Source organism: Protopterus annectens, chromosome 6.part0 (genome assembly GCF_019279795.1).
Source record: "Protopterus annectens isolate FY-2018-M chromosome 6.part0, PAN1.0, whole genome shotgun sequence".
Lineage (NCBI taxonomy): Eukaryota > Metazoa > Chordata > Ceratodontiformes > Protopteridae > Protopterus > Protopterus annectens.
In genome coordinates this window covers 646,429,742-646,452,524 of record NC_056737.1, presented here as the reverse complement: position 1 = coordinate 646,452,524, position 22,783 = coordinate 646,429,742, and the positions used below count along the sequence as shown (strand labels likewise).

The 22,783-nt window shown below is 43.3% G+C and overlaps 1 protein-coding gene across 1 annotated transcript in view; it reads right to left on the bottom strand.

The window, feature by feature from the left end:
- The window catches only part of GPR137C (G protein-coupled receptor 137C), a 761,588-nt gene that overhangs the window by 392,830 nt on the left and 345,975 nt on the right, over nt 1–22,783 (bottom strand). The gene's annotated exons all lie outside the window — the stretch shown is intronic.

The window sequence follows — 22,783 nt, the reverse complement described above, 5'->3', positions numbered from 1 at the left end:
CCCTTAGAAGGAGCCTTAGAAACAGTAGCAGAAGGCCTAACCACCTTAGGCATAGAAGGGAGAATAGTAACCTGAGAGGCCCCTTCAGCCTGACCTGCCTCCTGAGAGGCCACATCCTGTAAAATCAAAGTTTCCCCCTGGGACTCAACAGAAACTTCAGCCGGATCCACCTGTTCAGCTGTAGCTTCTAAAGGTCCGGCGTCCGAAAAGTACAGTTTTGTACCTACCATAAATGTAGATGTTCGAAGATCCACATTGCTGCAGTCCTTACACTTGGGTAGTCCGCTGTCCTCGGTCGGCCCGAATATCAAAGTATAAGGCTGACGTCGGTCAAGGCGCATTTGACTGACATCAGGACGTCAGGGTACAAATGCGCATGACCGACGTCATATCCTCAGTCTTTTCTTGCCCCAGATGTCAGAAGACCCTAAAAATAAAGGTCAAAACCAAAAGACAGCAAACAAACAACCAACCACCCTTGCACTAATTATATGTACAATATATACAATATACACAATATTTACAACCCAACCCACACAACCACCTCTAACTACAGAGGGGAAGGAGGGAGGGTAAATTGGACTGCAGCAATGTGGATCTTGAACATCTACATTTATGGTAGGTACAAAACTGTACTATGTTCTTCATCTCACATTGCTGCAGTCCTTACACTTGGGTAGAATCCCAAAGCAGAGGTAAGGGAGGATGGCCAAACTACAAGGAAGCAGGAGCTGCCAAAATGCCCTGCAAAACAGCAGTGGCAAAACCAGCCCTGGATTTAGAGTAAAGTGGCAGGTGATAATGCCTAGAGAAAGTATGCACTGAACTCCAAGTAGCTGCCTCCAAAATATCCTTGGTTGCCACTCCCCTCAAAAAGGCTGTCGAAGTGGCAGTAGCCCTAGTGGAATGAGGCCTAATCCCAGCTGGAATCTCCTTGCCATGATGGGAATAACAGAAAGCAATGCAAAACCCAATCCACTTAGAAATAGTTTGTTTTGACACAGGCTTGCCCTGAGAACTCAAAGCAAAAGAAACAAACAACTGCTGAGACTGCCTGTCCAAATAATATCGCAACTGCCTGTGTACATCTAAAGTGTGCAAAATCTTTTCCCCTTTATTTTGGGGATTTGCATAAAAAGTAGGCAAATTAATAGTTTGGTTTAAAGCCACACTAGAAACCACCTTAGGCATAAAGGAAGGATTAGTACGCAAAGATACCCTATCCTTATGGAAAATCAAGAAAGGCTCAACCGCCATAAGGGCCTGTAATTCAGAAACCCTTCTTGCAGAGGTAATGGCCAACAAAAAGGCAGTCTTCCATGATAAATATTTCAACTCAGAAGTAGCTGCAGGCTCAAAAGGTTGTAGAGTGAGTTTCTCCAACACAAAATTGAGATCCCAAGCAGGAGTAGGAGCTCACGGGGGTCTTATATTCTTTGCCCCTCTAAGAAATTGCTTGAACAAAGGATGAGAAAACAATGGAGGGTCACATTCATAGTGAGCTGAAATTGCAGCAGCATGAACCTTAATAGAAGAGAAGGACAAACCTTTGTCCAGTAACTCAGTAAGATATTGAAGAGCCACACTTAAATTAGGCTCAGAAACATCAAAATCCTTTGCTGCACTCCAAAATAAAAATATCTTCCATTTATCTGCGTACACTTTCCTTGTACTAGGCCTTCTAGCTTCCAAAATCACATTCAAAACTTGTTGTGGAAGTTGAGACCCTCTATGGTTCAAAACAGAATATGCCAGGCTGTTAGGTAGTTTGACATTGAGCAAATGGCTGTCCTCCTGTGACAACAGGTGTGGAATCGAAGGCAAAGGCCATGGAGGCTTCCGTACCAGACTTCTCAGTAATGGGTACCAGTGCTGTCGAGGCCAATCTGGAGCTATTAAAATCATCCTTGGCTTGTCCTGTCTGACCTTTAGAAGTACCTTTGGGAGGAGAGGCAGAGGTGGAAAGGCATACACATGAAGATTGCTCCAATTGAAAGAAAGAGCATCCACTTTCCAAGCTGTGGGATGAAACCTTTTTGTGCAAAACTTTGGCAGCTGATGGTTTAGTGGAGAAGCGAACAGATCTATGGCTGGAGTTCCCCATGACACTGTCAATTTCTGAAATACATGAGGATCCAATTTCCACCGTGGGGATCCATAATTCGTCTGCTCAACACATCTGCTAAGGAGTTCTGTGCTCCTGGCAGAAACCTTGCCTGAAGATTGAGCTGTAAACTGAGAGCAGTCTCCCACAAAATCATTGCTTGCCTGCATAGAGGATAAGAATGTGTTCCCCTTGCTTGTTGATGTACCACATGAGAGTTGTGTTGTCTGTTAGAATCAACACCTGCCCTGGAAGAAGTAAATCCTTGAAAGCTATTAATGCAAACTGGACTGCTAACATCTCCTTCAGGTTGATATGTAGATGTTGTAGTCTGGCAGGCCACTTGTCTTGTATCCACTTTCCATTTAGATGAGCTCCCAAGCTTTGTCTGAGGCATCTGTCGTTAAAATCTGACTCGCCTCTGGCCGGGTCACAGAGAGTCCCTTGTTTAGGTGACATTCCTGAGCCCACCACAAAATTCCTTTTGAATGCAAGGTATTATTTGAATGACAGTGTCCAGATCCTGGCAGTGCTGTGTCCATACATTTTTGAGATACCATTGCAGCTTCCTCATATGCAGTTTGGCATTGGGAAGCACCAGAATACAAGATGCCATGAACCCTAAGGCTTGAAGGACTGTCCTTGCAGTCAGCCCGGACTGATGAGATAGTTGATGGAAGTAAAGGGAAAGACTCTTTTGTTTGTCCGGGGTTAAAAAGGCCATCTGGGATGCTGTATTCAGTCTTACACCCAGAAAGCACATGTCCTGAGAGGGTACTAGACTGGACTTTATTTCGTTCACAGAATACCCCAGGCATCTTAGCACTGCTATCACATATTCCAAATGATGAAGAAGCTCGTCCCTTTCTTGAGCCAGAATCAGGCAATCGTCCAAATAGGGATAAATCTGTATTCCTTTTAACCTGAGGAAAGCTATCACTGGAGCCAGAACCTTCGTGAACACTCTGGGCGCAGTAGATAAGCCAAAGGGCAATGCAGAGAACTGATAATGAGAAGTCCCAGCTCGAAAACGCAGATACTTCCTGCAACTTAGTCTGATAGGAACATGAAGATAAGCCTCCATGAGATCTAAAGTTACCATCCAATGATCTTTGCCCAGCAGAGGTAAAAGCTGCTGTAACGACAACATTTTGAACTTGGGAATGTCCAGATAAGTGTTGAGGATAGATAAGTCCAAAATTGGTCTCCACGTGTTCCCTTTCTTTGGTACTAGGAACAGGCGAGAATAAAATCCTAGGCCCACTTCTGGCATAGGGACCGGCTGAATGGCCCCTATTTGGAGTAACACAGAAATTTGCTTGTGAGCCTCTATTCTTTGTGGAGGAGGAACGTCTGGCATGCCTTTGAAAGGAGGCAAGGTATGGAAATAAAACCTGTAACCGTGGTGTATGATATCCAATACCCATCTGTCTTGGGTAATTAAACTCCAATTTTCTTTGAAAAGTGCCAACCTTCCTCCCAAAGGTGCTGCCAGACGAGAAGGCTCTGGCAGCTGAAAAGGTAGGTCATTGGATCTGTTTACGAAAGGACTGACCCCTGCCCTCACCTGAAGACTGTGCAGGAGAACTCCCTGTTCTAGGCCTGAAAGAGCCCTGAGCTCTGCCCCTACCACGCCTAGATCTACCCCTAGACTGGGAATCATAAGAAGGATACATCCACCCCTTAGTAGGCCAATTTCTACTAAACTTTGGAGGCTGAACCTGCAAAAAATCTTTAACAGTCTGCATAGACTTAGCCTTGTCTTCCATTTTCTTTAAGACTGTCTCAACAGGAGAACCAAACAACACATCAGATTGTAAAGGAGCATCTAAAATCCATGATTTAACATGGTCAGATAAATTCTGATCCCTCAGCCAGGCGTGCCTGCGAAGAACTGACCCAGTGGCAGCCACCCTAGACGAGGCCTGTACAGCATCAAAACCACATTGCAAAGAATGCTTACCCACCTGTTCAGAAACATGTACTAAATCTTGCAACTCTTTACAATCAATACCTTCCGCCAGAGCATCAACCTTAGACTTCAATTGTGAAAGGAGATAGTTTTGGTATTTTAACATGTGAAACTGGCAATTCAAAGCCCTCATAGCTAGAGTGGAAGAAGTATAAACTTTCTTTCCCCATCTATCCAAAGCCTTGGCCTCTTTGTCTGAAGGAACCGGATTCTTGACAACAGAAGCCTTAACACCTTTAGGCCCCTGACTAACAGTTTCTGGGTCTGCCCTAGGACTCTTGAAAAGATACTTATGAGCTTCAGGCACCTTGTAATATCTATCCGGTTTAACAGGAGCAGGAGGCAAAGAATCATGATTAAGAGAAGCCTCTGCAAAAACATCTTCCACCACATCTAAAACAGGAGGTATAGCCAAAGGCCTATGCTGGGGTAAAACAAAAATTCTCTAAGCCTTTTCCTGGAATCAGAGAAGTCCTGACCTTCCCACTTAAAATGCTCCCTCATAGAATGAAGAGTTTCTGAAAAGAAAAATCCTCAGGAGGAGAAGCAGAAGGAGTAGAATCATCCACATCAGAGTCAGAATAAGGAGAATACTCCTGCAAGTCTTCAGCCGAAGACTCTGAAACATCCAAAGCCTGCTCAAAACTCCCTGGCTCAGGCTCCACCCTAGGTCTCTTATCAGGAGGGGGCAAAGAACCCCTAATCAAAGAAATCAAATCGTCTGCCATTTTAAGCATATGCTTCTTGGGCACAGTTCCAGAAGAACTAGGGGTGACACCAACTGAAGCTGAACCTGGCCTGCCTCTGGGAGAAGCCTTGGAAACAGAAGGAGAGGGCCTAGCCACCCTAGGAAGGGAGGGAAGTATAGTAACCTGAGAAGCCCCTTCAGCCTGACCTGCCTCCTGAGAGGCCACATCTTGCAATAACAAAGTCTCTCCCTGGGAACCCAAAGAAACCTCCGGTGGAGCCACCGGCTCCACCGACACCTCTAAAGAACCGGCGTCCGGTACAGACGGTTCTTCTAGCCTAGGCTTAACTGCTTTGTCCTTGCGCTTCTCCGAAGAAGCGGGCGGAGCATCCGACGGCATTTTATAATTGCACCGCTTCCCAAAGACTAACCTGGCACAATCCAACCTTCTCTTTATAGTGCGTTTATTGAATCTAGCACAAGAGCGACACCCAACAACGTCGTGCTCAGGCCCTAAACAAGGAATACACAAAGTATGATAATCTCTATGCGTATCTGTTTCCCACAAGAAATGCAATTATTGACTTTTTCTGACATCCGGTAAATCACTGAGGCAAGAAAAAACTAAAATATTCCCCAACGGGGTAGTTAGCCAACTTTGAACTCGGTCTGAAACTTCGAAATCGAAAAATCTCAGAACGCCAACCGGCACTTGCAATGCTGCTTCTGCATCGGACCATGCGGCAAAAAAGACTGAGGATATGACGTCGGTCATGCGCATTTGTACCCTGACGTCCTGATGTCAGTCAAATGCGCCTTGACCGACGTCAGCCTTATACTTTGATATTCGGGCCGACCGAGGACAGCGGACTACCCAAGTGTAAGGACTGCAGCAATGTGAGATGAAGAACATCGGACGAATCATCCTGCCTAGGCTTTAAAGATTTGTCTTTGCGCTTCTTAGTAGAAGCAGGCGTCGGAACATCCGACAGCATATTATAATTACACCTCTTGCCAAAGACTAACCTAGCGCAATCTAACCTCCGTTTTATAGTGCGCTTATTAAACCTAGCACAAAACCGACACCCGCCGTGCTCCGGTCCCAAACAAGGAATACAAAGCGAGTGGTAATCCCTATGCGGTATCTGTTTCCCACAAGAAATACAATTATTCACTTTTTCTGACATCCGGTAAGTAACTGAGGCAAGAAAAAACAAAAATATTCCCAAATGGGGTACTTAGCCCAACTTGGTATCGGTCTGAAACTCCGAAAACGAAAAATTTCAGAACACCGAACGGCACTTGCAACGCTGCTTCTGCATCGGAACATGCGGCAAAAAAGACTGAGGATATGACGTCGGTCATGCGCCTTTATACCCTGACGCTCTGATGTCAGATCTAGGCGCCCATGACCGACGTCAGCCTAATACTTTGGTATTCGGGCCGACCGAGGACAGCGGACTACCCATAAGTAAGGACTGCAGCAATGTGAGATGAAGAACATCAACTTGTCAGAACGAACATTAACATATGAGCCTGACAATTCCACTTCTGAAAATCAAGTTGCAGAAGTATAGACTGTTTTCCCACAACTATCAATATTTTCCTACCCTTATCAGAAAGAGAAAAATTAGAATTAACTAAGTGTTTAGTAACAGTAGGATTAACTAAAGCTACAGCTGCTGGGTCAAGTTTGGGAACAGTTTATATAAATTTAAAAGACCAAACTTTACACATCTGCCTTTTTAGGGGCAACTGGCTGACCATCAGGAAAACTGGAAGCTGTAACACACACATCATCTAAAGCAAGTAGAACAGGACAAATGGATGTAGGTTCTGGAAAATTATTCTGCAACAACTTGTAGTATTTTCAGAGGAAACTGGGACACCTCTTTCTTCTACCAGAAATTACTTTAAAAGAGAGATTGACAGCCTAAATTAAATCCTGAGCCAGATCCAGTAAACTATTTCTATTCAAAGGAGATCGAGGAGTAGATAACATGCCCGTTTTTTTGTTTCTTTTTGACAGGAATAATAGGGCCAGCCATGAAGGTAGCAGCATCTTTCCCAGGGATGAGCACAGCTGTCTAATATGCAGAGAAATCCTCCCTGTTCCCTTTCCCAGGACTGACAGCAGTCGATCTCCCTTGCCCACTCAGGTGACCTCAACTGCTGCAGAGGATATGCCTAATCCCCAGTCCAAAATGGCTGTAGATGGACCCCAGAAGGATTTGGGATAAAAGATAAGTGATCTGAGGTACAACAAATAGCCACAGCAGTCACCCACCTCTGGCTGGGACAAATTGCTAGCCTGTTGTGGCAAAGGCTGCTTGCTTATTTTTTGCTTTTTGTGACTGGAAGAAAAAAATGAACGTGGGACTAGAAGTATGTTCCACGGCCAAGCCAAAAATGGTTCCTCTTTCCCAGGGAAGACCAGCAACAACTGCCAGTAAACACTACCAGTCCGCTAAAGTTACTTTTTTTGACTGAAAAACAGTAAAACACTTTAAAACAGTATGCCAGCCCCAGTATGCCTCTACAGAAAAACATGTTTTTCCATTACTTTATACCACTTTTAAACTGACCGAAAAAATGAGCACTCCATTTTAAAGTACATTACAGTCTCACGGGAGTCCATTAAATCACAACACTCTTATCTTTAAAACTTTCCTGAAGAGGAAAGTCATAAACATCAAGAAAAGTAAGAAAATGGAAGTCCCCCCAGGGAACTTATCCACCCAGCAAAGGAAAGTACAAGCAGACTGTTGATCCTCAAAAGCTTCAGAAGGGAGTACTCTTCGGTAGTAGTAAAGCACTGAAGGGCTTTGTATCCAAATTTGTATTTTAATCAGCTCAGCTAGAGCTGCCTGACAGTTTGTGTGCTCAGAAAGTACTCTGCAGCTTTGGATGCTGCCTGGCTGTTATATCCTTGGCAGGACAGAACCTACAAAACTAAAGGTACTGCAGCAGTGATCAGTATGATAACATACTGATAAAACAGGTACATAAATAAGTACATGGAAATTTTCCCCTCCAAAGGGAACTTACCTGCCCAGCAAGGGAAGAACACAATCTGCCTGTTGAATATGGTGCTGGAACCAACGACTACAGGGTGGGCACTCAGGAGTCAGGCAAGTGTCAGGGGAAAGGCAGGGTGGGAAAATATACAGTAACATATAGAAGAGAAGGACATCTAAAGTTATAGTAAGATTTTACACAACTATACTAATGTTCTTCTAATCATATGGTGCTGTATCCATAATATGAGGGAGAGTACAAAAGCTCATGCTATTAAGAACTGGGTGGAGGAACACAGACATTTTCCACAAAGCCATGAAGGATGGCTCTGGCAAATCCTGCTCTGGACCTAGAAATAATGTCCAACATAGTGTTTGGTGAAGGTATGGACAGATGACCATGTAGCTAAAATGGCAGCTGTATCCAAACCCTTAAAGAAGGCACCAGAGGAGGACACTGCCTTAGTGGAATGTGCCTTTACTGGGAAGGGAAGCCTTTTGTCATGGGCTGTGTAGCAAAAGGAGATAATTTTAGAGATCCACGAGGAGATGGTTGCTTGGAAATGGGATGTCCCAGGGCTCCTGGATGGTAGGAAACTGAGCCTGTCCAATTTATGGATAGATTTGGTCTTGGCCAAATAGTATTGGAGTTGTCTATGCACATCCAAGGAGTGGAAGATCCTTTCAGCAGGAGTTTGAAGCAAGGGGAAGAAGGTAGGAAGGTTGATGGCCTGATTCAGGGAGAGTTCATTAACAACTTTGGCCATGAAGGATGGGTTAGTACAGATTAGTACATAGGCAAGCCCTGTCCTTGTGGAAAACTGTAGAGGGGGAGCGGCCATGAGGGCGTGCAGTTTAGAAACCCTCCTGGGTTAAGTAATGGCCACCAGGAGGATAGTTTTCCCAAGTGTAATGTTGGAGTGAACAGTCTGTGGCTGGTTCAAAAGGTGACAAGCTTAACTTTTCTAGAACAAAATTTAGATCCCAAGGGGGTGGGATGGGCTTCCTTGCAAGTCTAAGATGTAGTACCCCCCTCAGAAAAAGCTTCACTTCTAATCTAGAAGCTACAGGAGGTGTGGGAGGAAGACATGCTGAGATGGCAGATAAATGTGTCTTGATGGAAGAATAAGACAATCCAGAGATCATCAGCTCTCACAGGTAAGCCAAAACTGCTGGAGGTTTTCTGGTAGTTGGTTTGCTGCCCTCCTGCAGAACCTGAAGCACGTCCTCTGAGAAAAGGTGTCTGAAGGGAATTAATGCTCTATCACCCACAGTGTACGGTTCAGGGTGACTAGTTGGGGGTGTACGAGACTTCCCTTCTCCTGTGTGAGCAGGTCCATCCAGTGGTGTAACTTGTGGTGACTGCCCTTGGCTAGATGATGTAATAGGGGGAACCAATGCTGCCTTAATCAATAGGGGGTCACCAACAAGATGTGTGATCATCATCTCTGACATTTCAGCATAAAATTTTGTATGATTGGGAAAGGTGGGAATGCATAAGCGAACATCCTCTTCCAAGGAAATGAAAAGAGCATCCACCCTCCATGCTTTGGGAGAAGTTAACCTGGAGCAGGAGGTTGGGAGTTGTCTGTTCATGGGGGAGGCAAAGAGGTCCACCTGTGGAATACCACATCAATGGACCAGGTCCAAGAACACATCCTGTTTAGCATCCGTTTTTGGGATTGAGTCATGGTCCTGCTTACAGAACCTACCATCACATTTTCTGCAGAAGGTATGTAGACAGCTAGTAGGTTTGCCCGTCGTTCTAGGGCAACTTCCCATGCCTGAAGAAGCAATATGCACAGGAGGTAGGACCTTGTCCCCCAGTTTGTTGATTTACCACAGGACAGTGGTTTTGTCTGTGTACCACTTTAACACTTCTGGCAGGATTTGGTCCTTGAAGATTTGGAGGGCCATTATCAAGGCTCTCATCTCCTTGACATTGATATATTCCCTCTGTTGGTTCAGAGTCCAAGTATTTACATTCTTCATGCTCCTAAAGTCACTCCCAACCTGTGTCTGAAGCATCTGTATACAGGTCCTGATTTGGGGGCAGGGGATGTAGGGGCAGGCCTGGGTTGGCAGATATCTGGATTATCCACCAATTTAACCCCCTGGAAAGGCATGGTAGCAGGCCACTCTGAATGCCAGGGGATGTAGGTGTTGTTTCCAGACTGTCGTTAGGTACCACTGGAATTTCCTCATGTGTAGCCTTGCAAGAGGAACCATGGGGATGGTGGAGGCCATGAACCCCAGGAGCCTGAGAAACTCTCTAGCAGTCAGGGCTTGGAGAGGGAAAATTCCCTTGAAATAAGAAATGAGGAACATAACCTTGTCTGGAGGAAGACATGCCATCATTTGCCTTATTAAAATCCTGCATCCTAAGAACACATTATCATACAAGGGTATCAGGGAGGATTTCTGAAGGTTTATGGTGAACCCTAGACCTCTCAAGAGGGAGATGGTGAAGTCTAGGTGTTGTAAGACCAATTGAGTGGATGGTGCCTGAATCAGGATATTGTCCAAGTAGGGAAATAGTTGTATTCCCAGGTTCTTTTAAAGACAATGACTGAGGCTAAGCACTTTTTGAACACTCTTGGGGCCGTACAGAGACAAATGGCAAATCACAGAACTGAAAGTGTGCAGAACCCAGTGACAAACAGAGGAATTTCCAGAAAAGCAGATGGATTGGGATGTGCAAGTAGGCATCTTTTATATTCAAGGACAAAAAGAAGGCCTGAGGAAGGATTAGGGGAAGCAGAGTAGGAAGTGTAAGCATCTGAAAGGAGGGGACCCGCAGGAAGGTGTTGAGATGGGACAAATCCAAGAATGGTTTCCATGGACCTTCTTTTCTGCAGAAATCCTTTTCCTCTTAGTAGAGGAGGTACCTCGAATTGCGCTTTGAGAGAGAAGGTCCTGAAGAACTGTGAGAAAGAAAGCCATTTGGTCCCGAGGGGGTTGAGGAATGCCTTGGAAAGTGGGTCTGGTTTCCTACACCGTAACATATCCCAGTTTTATAAGAGAGAGGACCCAGGAGTCCTGGGTAACCTGTTTCCAAGAATGGTAGGACAGGGAGAGATGCATGGAAGAAGGGCTGTCTGGACTTAAGGGCTGGTAGTCACAGACTACCAGGCTTGGCCTGAAAAGGCCGTTTTTGAGCCAGGATAGAGGGAGTAGACCTAGATGAGGTCCATTTCCTAGAATCCTTTTTCCCTTTGAGTGGTGTTTGTCTTGAAGGTTTTCTCACAAATCTTGTTTTAGCAGGATAGTTCCTCTGAAAGCAGGGAACCGGGGGAACAAAAATGTGTCGGAGCTACTGGAGCTCCTTGCCCTTCTCCTGAAGGACTTTAAAAGAGTTCAGCAGCTGCTGAACCAAACAAAGCTTTGTTGTCCAATGGGGCATCCATGAGTTTAGACTTAATGTCATCAGGGAGAGGCTGTAGCCTGAGCCAGTAATATCTTCTAATGGCAGAACCTGAGGCTGCAGCTCTAGATGAAGCCTCTACTGCATCATAACTACACTTAAGAGTGTTTAGTTACTTGACTGCAGGAATTTAAGACACTAGTAATTTTTGCCTTGGCAGGGGAATCAGGAAGGTCACCCAATTGCTTAAAAGCATTAGAAGGAAGGGCCAATGAGTATTTAGCCATGTGCGTCTGGTAGTTAATAGCCCTCACTGCTAAAGTGGCAGATGTGTACACTTTTTTGCCTAGGCATTCCATTAATCTGTTCTCCTTGGCACAGGGAAGGAGGGAGGTAGATGGAAGAAATTTGGAGGTTTTATCTGCAGCCACCAAAATGGTGGCAGGGTATGCAGAAGGGGCCTTGAAGAGAAACTTTCCACCTTTAGGGACTTTGTAAAACCTGTCTGGGTGCTTAGGTGCAGGGGGTTGTGAATCTGGGTTTTTACAGGCAGTCAGAAAAGCATCCAAAAAGGCAGGATGCACAGGAGGTACTGCAGACGAGTTAAGTGACTCCATTTTTAAGAGTTCATAATCCCTCCTTTGAGTTTCAGTAACCTGGCTCCACTCCCACTTAAAGAAGTCCTTCATCTGCACAACAGTTTCTACAAACGTAATATCTTTCCCTGGGGAATCTGTACCATTTCACTTCTCCTCTGGAAAAGCATATACCAGCAGGGAGGCAATTTGTGAAGTGTAAGTAAGGAATTCATCCCCTGAAGAATTCTCTTCTTCAGAGGATAGGTCAATAACTAGTTTATTCTTAGGGGTAGAAGCTGAAGGGAACTAGGCAGGAGCAGAGGTCTGGTGTAATGCAAGGAAAGCATTAAGTAGGCCTTGAGTAAAAACCTGCCAGGCAGGCTCCTGGTTGGAAGGTACAGATGTCAGAGAAGGAGCAATACGCTTTGTCTTTTGCTGCTTCTTTTTGTAGATCTCAGACACGGATGTGTCTGAGATGCGACGGAGGGAAAGACAGCACTCCACAAGGGCTGAGCGAACATCTTCATGGACAATTTGGGAAACCCCATGTGGGCCCTCAGAAATAATAAGCCTACGTTCCCCCTGGTGCCTGAGTTGGACGCCTTCGACTCCCTCTGGGACATGCCAGTGGCTTCTTTGACAGCTTCTGCCTGGGTACCCATCAATGAAAGATCTGTGGATTCTGACTCAGACTCCGGGCCTTCACTGCCCTCGAGAGGTATGACTGCAATAGAGGGCAGAGTCATTTGATCAGGCTGCGATTTCTTGGCCTTTTCAGCGGGCGGCTCTTCCGAGGGTCCCGACGTTGGGTCCATATCTTTAGTTAAATGTTTTAAGAGCTGGTTCTCTAGGTACAGCTTTAACATGGCAAGACGACTCCTGAAGGTTTGGGGAACAAAGGCCTGACAGATTTCACAAATGGTGTGGTCGTGGTCTCGGCCTAGACAGAATAGGCAGAGCTCATGCGAGTCTTTATGTGGAATATGCCTTCCACACCAACCTTGCCCTTTCCACCTGACATGAACCCATGAACATGAATATTTTACAGCTAAACAGTTAAGGATCATATACATAACACAAAGCAGAAAGATGTAATTCAAGGTGGAAAGGGATGATGGTGAAACAGGGAGGAAATTCAAGAAATAAGGAGACAGTTAAGGACAGAGTGGGACTTTGAATGCAGAACGTTATGGAGAATAACAGCAATACAAAACATTACATTCATAAAGTAGCAGAAAGCATTGTGATAACTAAGCCAGCACAAGAATGGAGACAGGAGATTTTACAATAGGGATGACTGCAATTAGGGTACGGAGAATAGGCAAGAGGGGGGAATTTACTGGAGAAAACTGGCAAAGGAACCAAAGCTTAGGAGCAAATAACTACAGACGGAAAGGTAATAGAATGTGAAGAAGCCAAGAAGACATCTGGACTGCAGGTTAGAGACTGCCTTACTTATCAGAGATGATATTAGAGTATAGGTACAGAGAGAAAAGGATAAGGAACTCCTAAATGAAAGACCTGCTCTGGTAGAGTTAGTAGTTCATGCTAGAACAGAAGCTGCTGCTAAAAAAGGGATAACTCGTAGTGCATATAAAATACTGCACATTAACTACAGGACCCAATCAGAGGAGATTCGAAAAGACTGAGAGGACAGACTGGATAAACATTTACAAGGGAGCAATGGGAGGATGTGTGTATGCCTACCAAGCATGTAACAACGTTTACAAGACGTAGGATTTTTACTTGGAGGTGTTTGCATAGGTATTTTCATACTTGAAGTAGACTCCCAGAGAATTTTTCCTCCAGTAGATGGCAAATGTTGGAGTTGTGACGGGGAAGAAAGAGGCAACTGGAAATATATGTTTTGGGAGTGTAATGAGTTGGCAGACTTCAAAAATTATTTAGAGTACTCTGTAAGAAATATTGGGGGAGCAAAAATAGATGAAACTAAGGAAATTATCCTTTTTATCTGGGATAAAAGATATGAATTGTAATAGTAATGCCTTGTTACATTTAATTCTGGTGGCTGCCAAAAAAGTAATTAATAGAAAATGGAAACCAAAGTCTAAGCCAACTGAATCTGAAGTACTGAACATTGTAACAGGGATAAAAGAACTAGAAGTAGGAACTTTATAAAAGGGTAGGAACATATTACATAGAAATAAAATGAAATTGTGGGAACAATACATGCAAAATAATGATCTGGAGGAGGAATGAGGTTTAGAAAGGCAGGAAGTGAGCAATTTATGTAATGTTGGAATGATGATACTTATATAAAAGAACACGTGATGTACAATGCATGTAACTGGGAGCATATTAATATGGTTTGTTTTGTTTTATATTAATGTATGTTTGCCTATGTCAAAGTAGACAGTTGTATGGGGGAAGTGGTTCACCCTTATGCATGCTTTCATTTTTGGAGAACAAACTATGCTCTGCCAATATGTCCCAAAAAACAGTCATCATCTACTTTAAAAGTAATAAGAGCCAATTCCTTTCTACATGAAGGAGTCACGATTTCAATATGAACACTGGAATCTGCTGTGGCAGAACTGACCTCCACACTAGGAGTACCTGTCAAAGTACAAGACCAGGGTGGATGTGCTGGCAATCAACAAGGTGGTTTTATTGAAGCCAGTGGGTAAAAATGAACACCAGGTTCAAGGGCTGGAAAACCTCCTCACCATCTGCAGTGTTTTCAGTTCTACCAGACACAAGGGGAGTAAGCCTTGTGTTCCTTAATGTTTTTTCTTTAGAATCCTAAATAAATCAAATAGTGCTAACCGTGAAGCAAAAATAAAACTTAAAACCAAAAACCTCAGAGTGAAGCAGTTCTCAAAATGCACATAGCCAGTAAAAACAAAATACTCTACTAAAAAATTAAGCGCTTTCATACCTGTTAAAATAGGAACTTCTTCAGAACAAAAAAAATCAATAAAAGCTGGTTATTTTAAACACAATTAGCATGTCAAATGACCATAATGCACTTAAATATCCCTACACAACAATCCAAAACTACTTTACTAAACGCAACTTAATACATGCCACCACTGATAATGAATTAAACTCATTATACAGAAAACGTATGTAAAACTTCATAAAAAGTGGCTGAATATAATAACAAATGCAGTTTAAAAACTATATGGTGCTTAAAAGTACTTCTGTTTAAAAACATTATGGCTGGAAGCAGTGAAAGCAATAAAAGCAGACTAGTACAAAGCCACCTACTGTGCTGTTCATACTCACAAATGTGTGAGAAAAAGTAAAATTAGTTAAGTGGGAGTTAAATGTTCAATGCCCTTTTCCTTTACACTGGCATAAGGTTTACAGATTCATTCAACCCAGGTAGTGAAGTCGCATTTAATCTAAGCTGCCAATTTAACTCCCTTAAAGCCAATTCATTCACCCAAAACCTCCCCTTTGGACTTTTTTTTTTTTTTTTTTTTTTAACTACCTCAATAATTCCAAAATAAAACTTACTGAAGGATGGGCAACTAATACTATGTTTACAGAGAGCATTGTTTAAACTTCCATGCCGAATTGCATAGTTATGCTCATAAATCCTTTTACAGAGACTTCTTTCCATTTTCCCTACATAGTAATATGTACAACTCGGACAGATGGCCAAGTACACTAATCCTTAGCTACTACAGCTTCCTGTGTCCAGTGTAAGTTTTTGTGGTGACTGACCTACTGTGGTGTTTTCCCCCTCCAAAATAAAACTGCACTATTTACACGCCCCACATTTATAAGTTTCTTTCCTTTTGTTGGTTCATTCTAATAAAGGATGTTCTAACCAGAACTTAAGATCGAGTCCTGTCTTGTAGACAAAATGTGGTCCTTCCCACAAGATGTTTCATAATTCCAAGTTGATTTTAAACATAACTCAGTTTTTAGACATATTTTTCTATCCATTGCACTAATTCCGCCATAATAAATGACCATAGAATTAGCAAGAGTAGAGTCAATGTTGTTAATCCTAGGGTGGAGATCTAGTGTGCCACAACAACCTACAAATGGTATATATTTAGTTCCCCACCCATCTAATACTTGTTCACTACAGTCTACCACCAAACTGAGGTGGATAACCTCCATCACAAAACACCTTGTAAAGTAAACCCAATTCCAGTTTGAAGTCCTTTAGCTCAGAACACATTCTTGCTGCTCTAATCATCTGGCCCTTCACCAGGTTTCTTTTGATGCAAGAAGGGTGGAAGCTCTGAAAATTTAAAAAAGTATTAGAAAAAGTGGATTTTCTAAATAATCTAGACCCAAAAAGTACAGTTGTGTACACTTACCATAAATGTAGATGTTCGAGGGTATTTACTGTTGCAGTCATTACATTTGGGTAATCTGCTGGCAGGTTGCCCTCAGTCGGCCTCAATTCCAAAGTCTTGGGTCTTGCGTCGGTTGCTGTCTCTCCCCTTCCATGACGTCAGGTCATCAGGGGTATAAAACATGCAGCCAACGCCATTTTCTTTAGTTTTTCTTGCCCCAGATGTCAGGTGCCCCCAAAAAGGTAGCAAAAAAAAAAATTTTTTTTACACACACACATTATATATATATATATATATATATATATATATATATATATATATATATACATACACACACACACACATGCATCAAAATAAACTTTACCTTCATCTACAAGCAAATACACCACATAGGGTGTAGAAGATAGAGAAGGAAAGATAAAGTCCAGAATGAAAGGGGGATGGGAAAGATAAACTCCAGAATGAAAGGGGGATGGCGGGAGGGTAACCCGGACTGCAACACTGAATACACTCGAACATCTACATTTATGGTAAGTGTACGCAACTGTACTATGTTCTTCGTGTTTCACTGTTGCAGTCTTTACATTTAGGTAGAATCCCAAAGCTATGGTTGGGTGGCTGGAGCTAAACAGCATTAGGTGGGGCTATAAGGCCCTGCAGAACTGCAGTGGCAAAGCCTGCCATGGACTTGGAGTAGAGAGGCAAATGATAATGCCTTGTAAAGGTGTGAACAGAACTCCAAGTAGCAGCCTCTAGAATGTCTTTGCTTGGTACTCCTCTGGGAAAGGCTGCAGAAGTAGCTGCACCTCTAGTGGAATGAGACCTAATGCCCTTGGGCACAGGTTTGCCATGGTGTAAGTAGCAGAAACGGATGCAATGGCTTATCCACTTTGAAACTGTCTGCTTTGAAATAGCTTTTCCTTCTGATCCTGCAGCATAAGACACTAGTAATTACTCAGTTTTTCTTACAGCTTTAGTCCTGCTCAAGTAGAATCTTAGCTGTCTGTGAACGTCCAAGGAATGCAGAATTCTCTCCCCTTTGTTCTGCGGATTTGGATAAAAAGTTGGCAGATGAATTGTTTGGTTAAGAGCCACACTGGAAATGACCTTAGGCATAAAAGTAGGATTTGTCCTCAGAGACACCCTGTCTGGGTAAAATATGATAAAAGGCTCTACAGCCACGAGGGCCTGTAGCTCTGAAACTCTTCTTGCTGAAGTAATTGCTAGTAGCAGAGCTGTCTTCCATGATAAGAACTTTATATCAGCGGTAGCAGCTGGTTCAAATGGAGGCAGGGTGAGCTTTTCCAACAGATAACTGAGGTCCCATGCAGGTAATGGTGATCTCTAGGAGGCTTTACATTTTTGGCTCCTCTAAGATACTGCTTTAGTAAAGGATGAGAAAAATTTGGTGGCTCTGTATTGTAATGAGCCAAAATGGTAGAGGCATGGATTTTGATTGATGAAAAAGATAGGCCTTTGTCAAGCATCTCAGTTAAGTATTGTAATATCTGAGGAATATGTGGTTTTGCTGTATCAGTCCCTTGTGCTTGATTCCAAGCACAGAATCTCTTCCATTTGTCGACATAAGATTTTCTAATACTAGGCCTTATGGCTTCCAAAATGACATCCATCACAGCTTTACTGAGAGGTGTCGTTTGTATGATTACAGGATTAGCCATACTGCCAGGTTCAGAGACTGTAGTTGATTGTGCAGGATCTGATTTTTTTGCTGGGACAGTAGTTGTGGTTTTTGAGGCAAGGTCCAAGCTGGGTATTGAGACAAGGTCCTTAGGATTGGGTACCAGTATTGGCGGGGCCAGTCCGGGGCAATTAGTATCATCTTTGGTTTCTCTTGTCCGACTTTTAGGAGGACTTGGGTAGAACAGGCAGAGGAGGAAAGGCGTAAACTGCTAGGTTTTTCCAACTGAAGGATATGGCGTCCACTTTCCATGCTTGTCTCTGATAAGTCCTCGTGCAGAATCTTTTCAGTTGATAATTTTGAGGAGAGGCAAATAGATCATTGTCTGGGCTCCCCATTTCTCTGTTATCATGCTGAAGACTTGTGGATTTAGTTTCCACTCATGAGGATCCATGAGGTTTCTGCTTAAATCATCAGCCAGAGTATTTTGTTCTCCTGGCAGGAATTGAGCTTGAAGATGTATTTGGTAAGTCAAAGCTGTGTCCCACAGTGTCATGGCTAATCTGCAAAGGGGGTAAGAGTGTGTGCCCCCCTGCTTGTTTATATACCACATGACCGTGGTGTTGTCCGTCTTTCTCAGTAGTTGTCCTGGATGAAGTAAGCCCTTGAAGGCTGTTAGGGCATTTTGAACAGCTAGCATCTCTTTCTGTTTGATATGTAGATGCATTTGTTTTGGGGTCCATATGCCCTGAATGCATCTTCCTGCCATGTGGGCCCCCCAGGCATAATCTGATGCGTCTGTTGTTAAGGTTTGGCTGGCAGGGGGTAGAGTGAAGGTCCGTCCCATGTTTTGGTGACATGCCTTTGCCCACAACAGAAACTCCTGTTGTAGGCAGGGAATGAGAGGAATCATCGTTTCCAGACTGTGACAATGCTGACTCCATAAACTTTTTAGCTACCACTGACGTTTCCTCACATTCAGTCTTGCATATGGAATTAGTAGGATGCAGGATGCCATGAAGCCCAGAGCCTGCAGAATTTGTCTTGCAAAAGACTGGGTTTTGTTGCCATCAGTTTGAAGTAAGTAGTCAGTTGCCTTTGTTTGTCTGGCGTGAGGTAAGCCATCTGGGCAGTTGTATTCAAGCTTGCACCCAGGAATGTTATCTTTTGAGAGGGTACCAGTTGTGATTTATTTTTGTTTACTGTGTACCCTAGGCATGTTAGAAGCCTTTTCACAAATGCCAGGTGTCGTAGAAGAGTGTCCTTGTTCTCTGCTTGAATGAGACAGTCGTCCAAATAAGGATATATTTGAATACTTTTTTGTCTGCAAAATGCAATTACTGGTGCCAGGCACTTTGTAAAAACCCTGGGCACAGTAGATAAGCCAAAGGGCAGTGCAGAGAATTGGTAATGAATTAAGCCAGCCTTGAATCTGAGGTATCTTCTGGACGACTGTCTTATTGGAACATGCAGGTATGCCTCTTTTAGGTCTAAAGTCACCAGCCAAGCATTCTTGCCCAGCATGGGCAGAATTTGTTGTAAAGTGAGCATTTTGAATTTTGGAATGTCCAGGTATGTGTTCAAAATCGATAAATCCAGTATTGGCCGCCAGGCTTTGTCCTTTCTGGGTACCAAGAACAGTCGAGTAAAAACCTTGTCCTTTTTCCTGTTCTGGTAGTGTCTAAATGGCCCCCATATCCATGAGGGACGAAACCTGTTTCTGTGCCTCTGCCCATTGGTTTTTTGGCAGATCTGGCCAACCATTTGTCATTGGCAGAGTGGAAATGGAATCTATACCCCTGTGATATGATGTTTAGTACCCACTTGTCCTGGGTTATTAACTGCCAATTTTGAGCAAAAAGTGCTAATTTTCCCCCTATGGGTGCTGCCAAAAGATAAGTGCTTGGTGTAGGCAGAGGGAAGTCATTGGGATTGCTTTCTGTAGGTTTGCGCTTTATCTCCTCCAGCTTTGGAGGTGGATGCGCCCCATTGCTTTGACCTGCAGGAGTCTTGAGGCTGGTACCTGGAACCCTTAGGGCATCTGGACTTGCCCCTTTGAGCTCTAACACAGGAAAGGACCAATTTTTTGTAGGCCAGTGTCTACTGAATCTTGGTGGCTGCACTTGTAAGATATCTTTAACAGTTTGCATAGAGTTAGCTTTGTCTTTCATTTTCTTTAAAACCTCTTCTGCCTTAATACCAAACAGAGAATCATGCTCTAGAGGTGCATCTAGCAATTTAGCTTTAACATGATCAGGCAAATTTTGTTCCTTTAACCAGGCATGCCTCCTAATCACAGATCCAGTAACTGCAGCCCTGCAGAAGGCATCTAAAGAATCAAAACCACATTGCAAAGTATGCTTTCCAACTTGTTCAGCTGCATGCAATAATTCCTGCAATTCTTTATTCTCTGCACATTCTGAAATCAACATAATTTTCTGTTTCAGCAATCCCATTGCATGCTGTTGGTACTTAAGCATATGAAATTGACAGTTTAAGGCCCTGGTTGCCAAGGTTGCAGATGTATAAACCTTTTTTCCCCATCTCTCCAGTGCCCTTGAATCTCTGTCGGAGGGGGTAGGGTTTTTTGCTGTTGAGGCCTTAACTCCCTTTGGACCCTGTGAAATAGTTTCAGGATCAGCAGCAGGGTTTCTAAATAAATAAATTTATGAGCGTCAGGGACCCTGTAATATCTGTCAGGCTTACTGGGAGCCGGAAGTAAAGAGTCAGGGGTCAGGCTTGACTCCGAGAACACATCATCCACAATGTCTAAAACAGGGGGAATGGCTAAAGACTTGTGCTGAGGGAGAAGAAGGAAATCCCTGAGCCTCTTTTTGGATTCTGAGAAGTCTTGACTCTCCCAGTGAAAATGCTCCCTCAAAGTATGCAAGGTTTCTCCAAATGAATAATCCTCAGGAGGAAATGCAGATGGAATAGACTCCTCAGCATCAGAATCCTCATAGGGAGGTAAAGATAATTCCTGATCAGAAGAGGAATCAGAAGAAATAGAAACCTGATCTTGAGATTCATAGTCAGTCTCTTGCCTAGGCCTCTTAGCTAGAGGGGGATGGGAACCCCTGATCAAGGTAATAAGGTCTTCAGCCATTTTGATCATCTGTTTTTCAGACATAGAGGCCTGTGCACGTGGCTCAGGCATGTTTTTTTTAGTTTTAGAAGATGCCTTTGCCTTTGGTTTTGCAGCTTTCGTCAGTTTGACATATAAATGTTGAGGTCTGAATACACCCTCAGAAGCCGGTGCCTGCTCAGCGGCTCTGGACCCATCCGAGGGAGATACATCCATCGGTCCAATACCTTGAGTATTGTGCGGCATGCCGGACTCCCCATGGGTGTCGGTAGAGGCCTGCGACTCGAAGGTAGCAGGTATCAGGGGCTGCAAAAGCGCCTCACTGAGTACCGGTGAACCAGTGACTGGCTTAGGAGAAACTTCGGTGTCGGTTTTGGATCTCGACTGCCTTTCTCTGTCCTTTTCTTTGCGTTTTTTATGTACTCTGGTAGTCGGATTGCTATCCGATGACATTTCTGGGTAGTTAAATCAGTTCCAAAATACTTGGATGCAAAAATATACCGATGCTTAATAATGCATTGGTTAAATCTACCCCTAAACTGACAGCCAGGCACGTTGTGATCACGGCCTAGGCAAGGAATACAGTATAAATGGAAATCCTTATGAGGTATTTGCTTCCCAAGTAATACAATTATTAACTTTTTCTGACATCGGCAAAAGCAAGAAAAAAAAAAAAAAGTTTCCCCAACAGGGTACTTAGCTTTAGTGAAGACTTCAGTTCTGAAACTCAAACTTGAATATTTCAGTAGTCGGCCGACCGGTACTTGTGAAATGCTTCTGCTTTGGGCACCATGCGGCAAGAAAGACAAAAGAAAATGTCGTCGGCTGCATGTTTTATACCCCTGATGACCTGACGTCATGGAAGAGAAGACAGCAACTGACGTGAGACCCAATACTTTGGAATTCAGGCCGACTGAAGGCAACCTGCCAGCAGATTACCCAAATGTAATGACTGCAACAGTGAAACACGAAGAACATCCACAAATTATATACACCAATACCACAGTCAAACCCAGTGGAAGAAAAGTAAAAATCCCTGTAAAGTGCACCCTCAACTTTCATAATACAACACACCACTGTGAAAGCAACAGCGACATTACATGTTCAATCTACTGCCACTCATTCACCAGTGCTTCAACTGCTTATAACTATGCAGTTTTCATCTCAGCCCCACATATTTTTGCAAAAAAGATACAGTTACAATGTGCATTGTATACATGCTATGTAATATTAGCACATTAAACTCTGAAGAATGGCCAAGACTGCTAAACAAACCATCATTCTAAGAGTGGGGTCACTGCGCTTTCATCTTTACCACCATGGAAACATTGGTACAAAATGTCTGTGCCAAGGAACTGCACACAGCCAGTGTACAAAACAAAATGTTTTTACTAAAATTTTGGCTTTGCTGGATTTGGGGGTCAGGAACTGGGTCAAGTACTTAAGCTAACCTTCATACAAAGTAACTGGGATGAGAAAACTGATAAAAGCCAAATGTCATGAGGTGTGGAAATCTCAAAAACAAGGAAATTTGCTTCATAAGTAGCAGCAAGCCAAATGCTGGTGTTGACTTTGTTTAGGAATGCTACACTGATAACATATAAATCTTTAATAATTAAAAAGCAAAATAAAGGGTTAAAAGAAAGATAGTCAAAATAACTGGCACTAGGGAAATTAAGTTAAACTACAACAGCACAATCTCCACTTTTTGCACTGAGGCTCCCATAGTACTGACATAACTTATGAATTTTTAACAATCTAGTTTTTTTTTTTTTAACCTGCTGCCTGCCAAACACAAGCCCCCTTTCAGCTAATTAACCCATTTGTTGACTCATCACAAAGGGTGAGCATCAACTAAGTGGAGTTATCATATAGATAAACTATCACAGTGGTTTGAGGTTTTTCCTAGTTTTTGCTGGCCTACAGCCTCACACACACACTCCACTGCAATGTGCTAACACTCTGGTCATTCCCAGTTTCTGTAGCTAACATTGCTATCAAATATCTCCAAATCAACCATGAAGCAGGTGAGTTTGCTTCCAAAGTATCTGCTGGA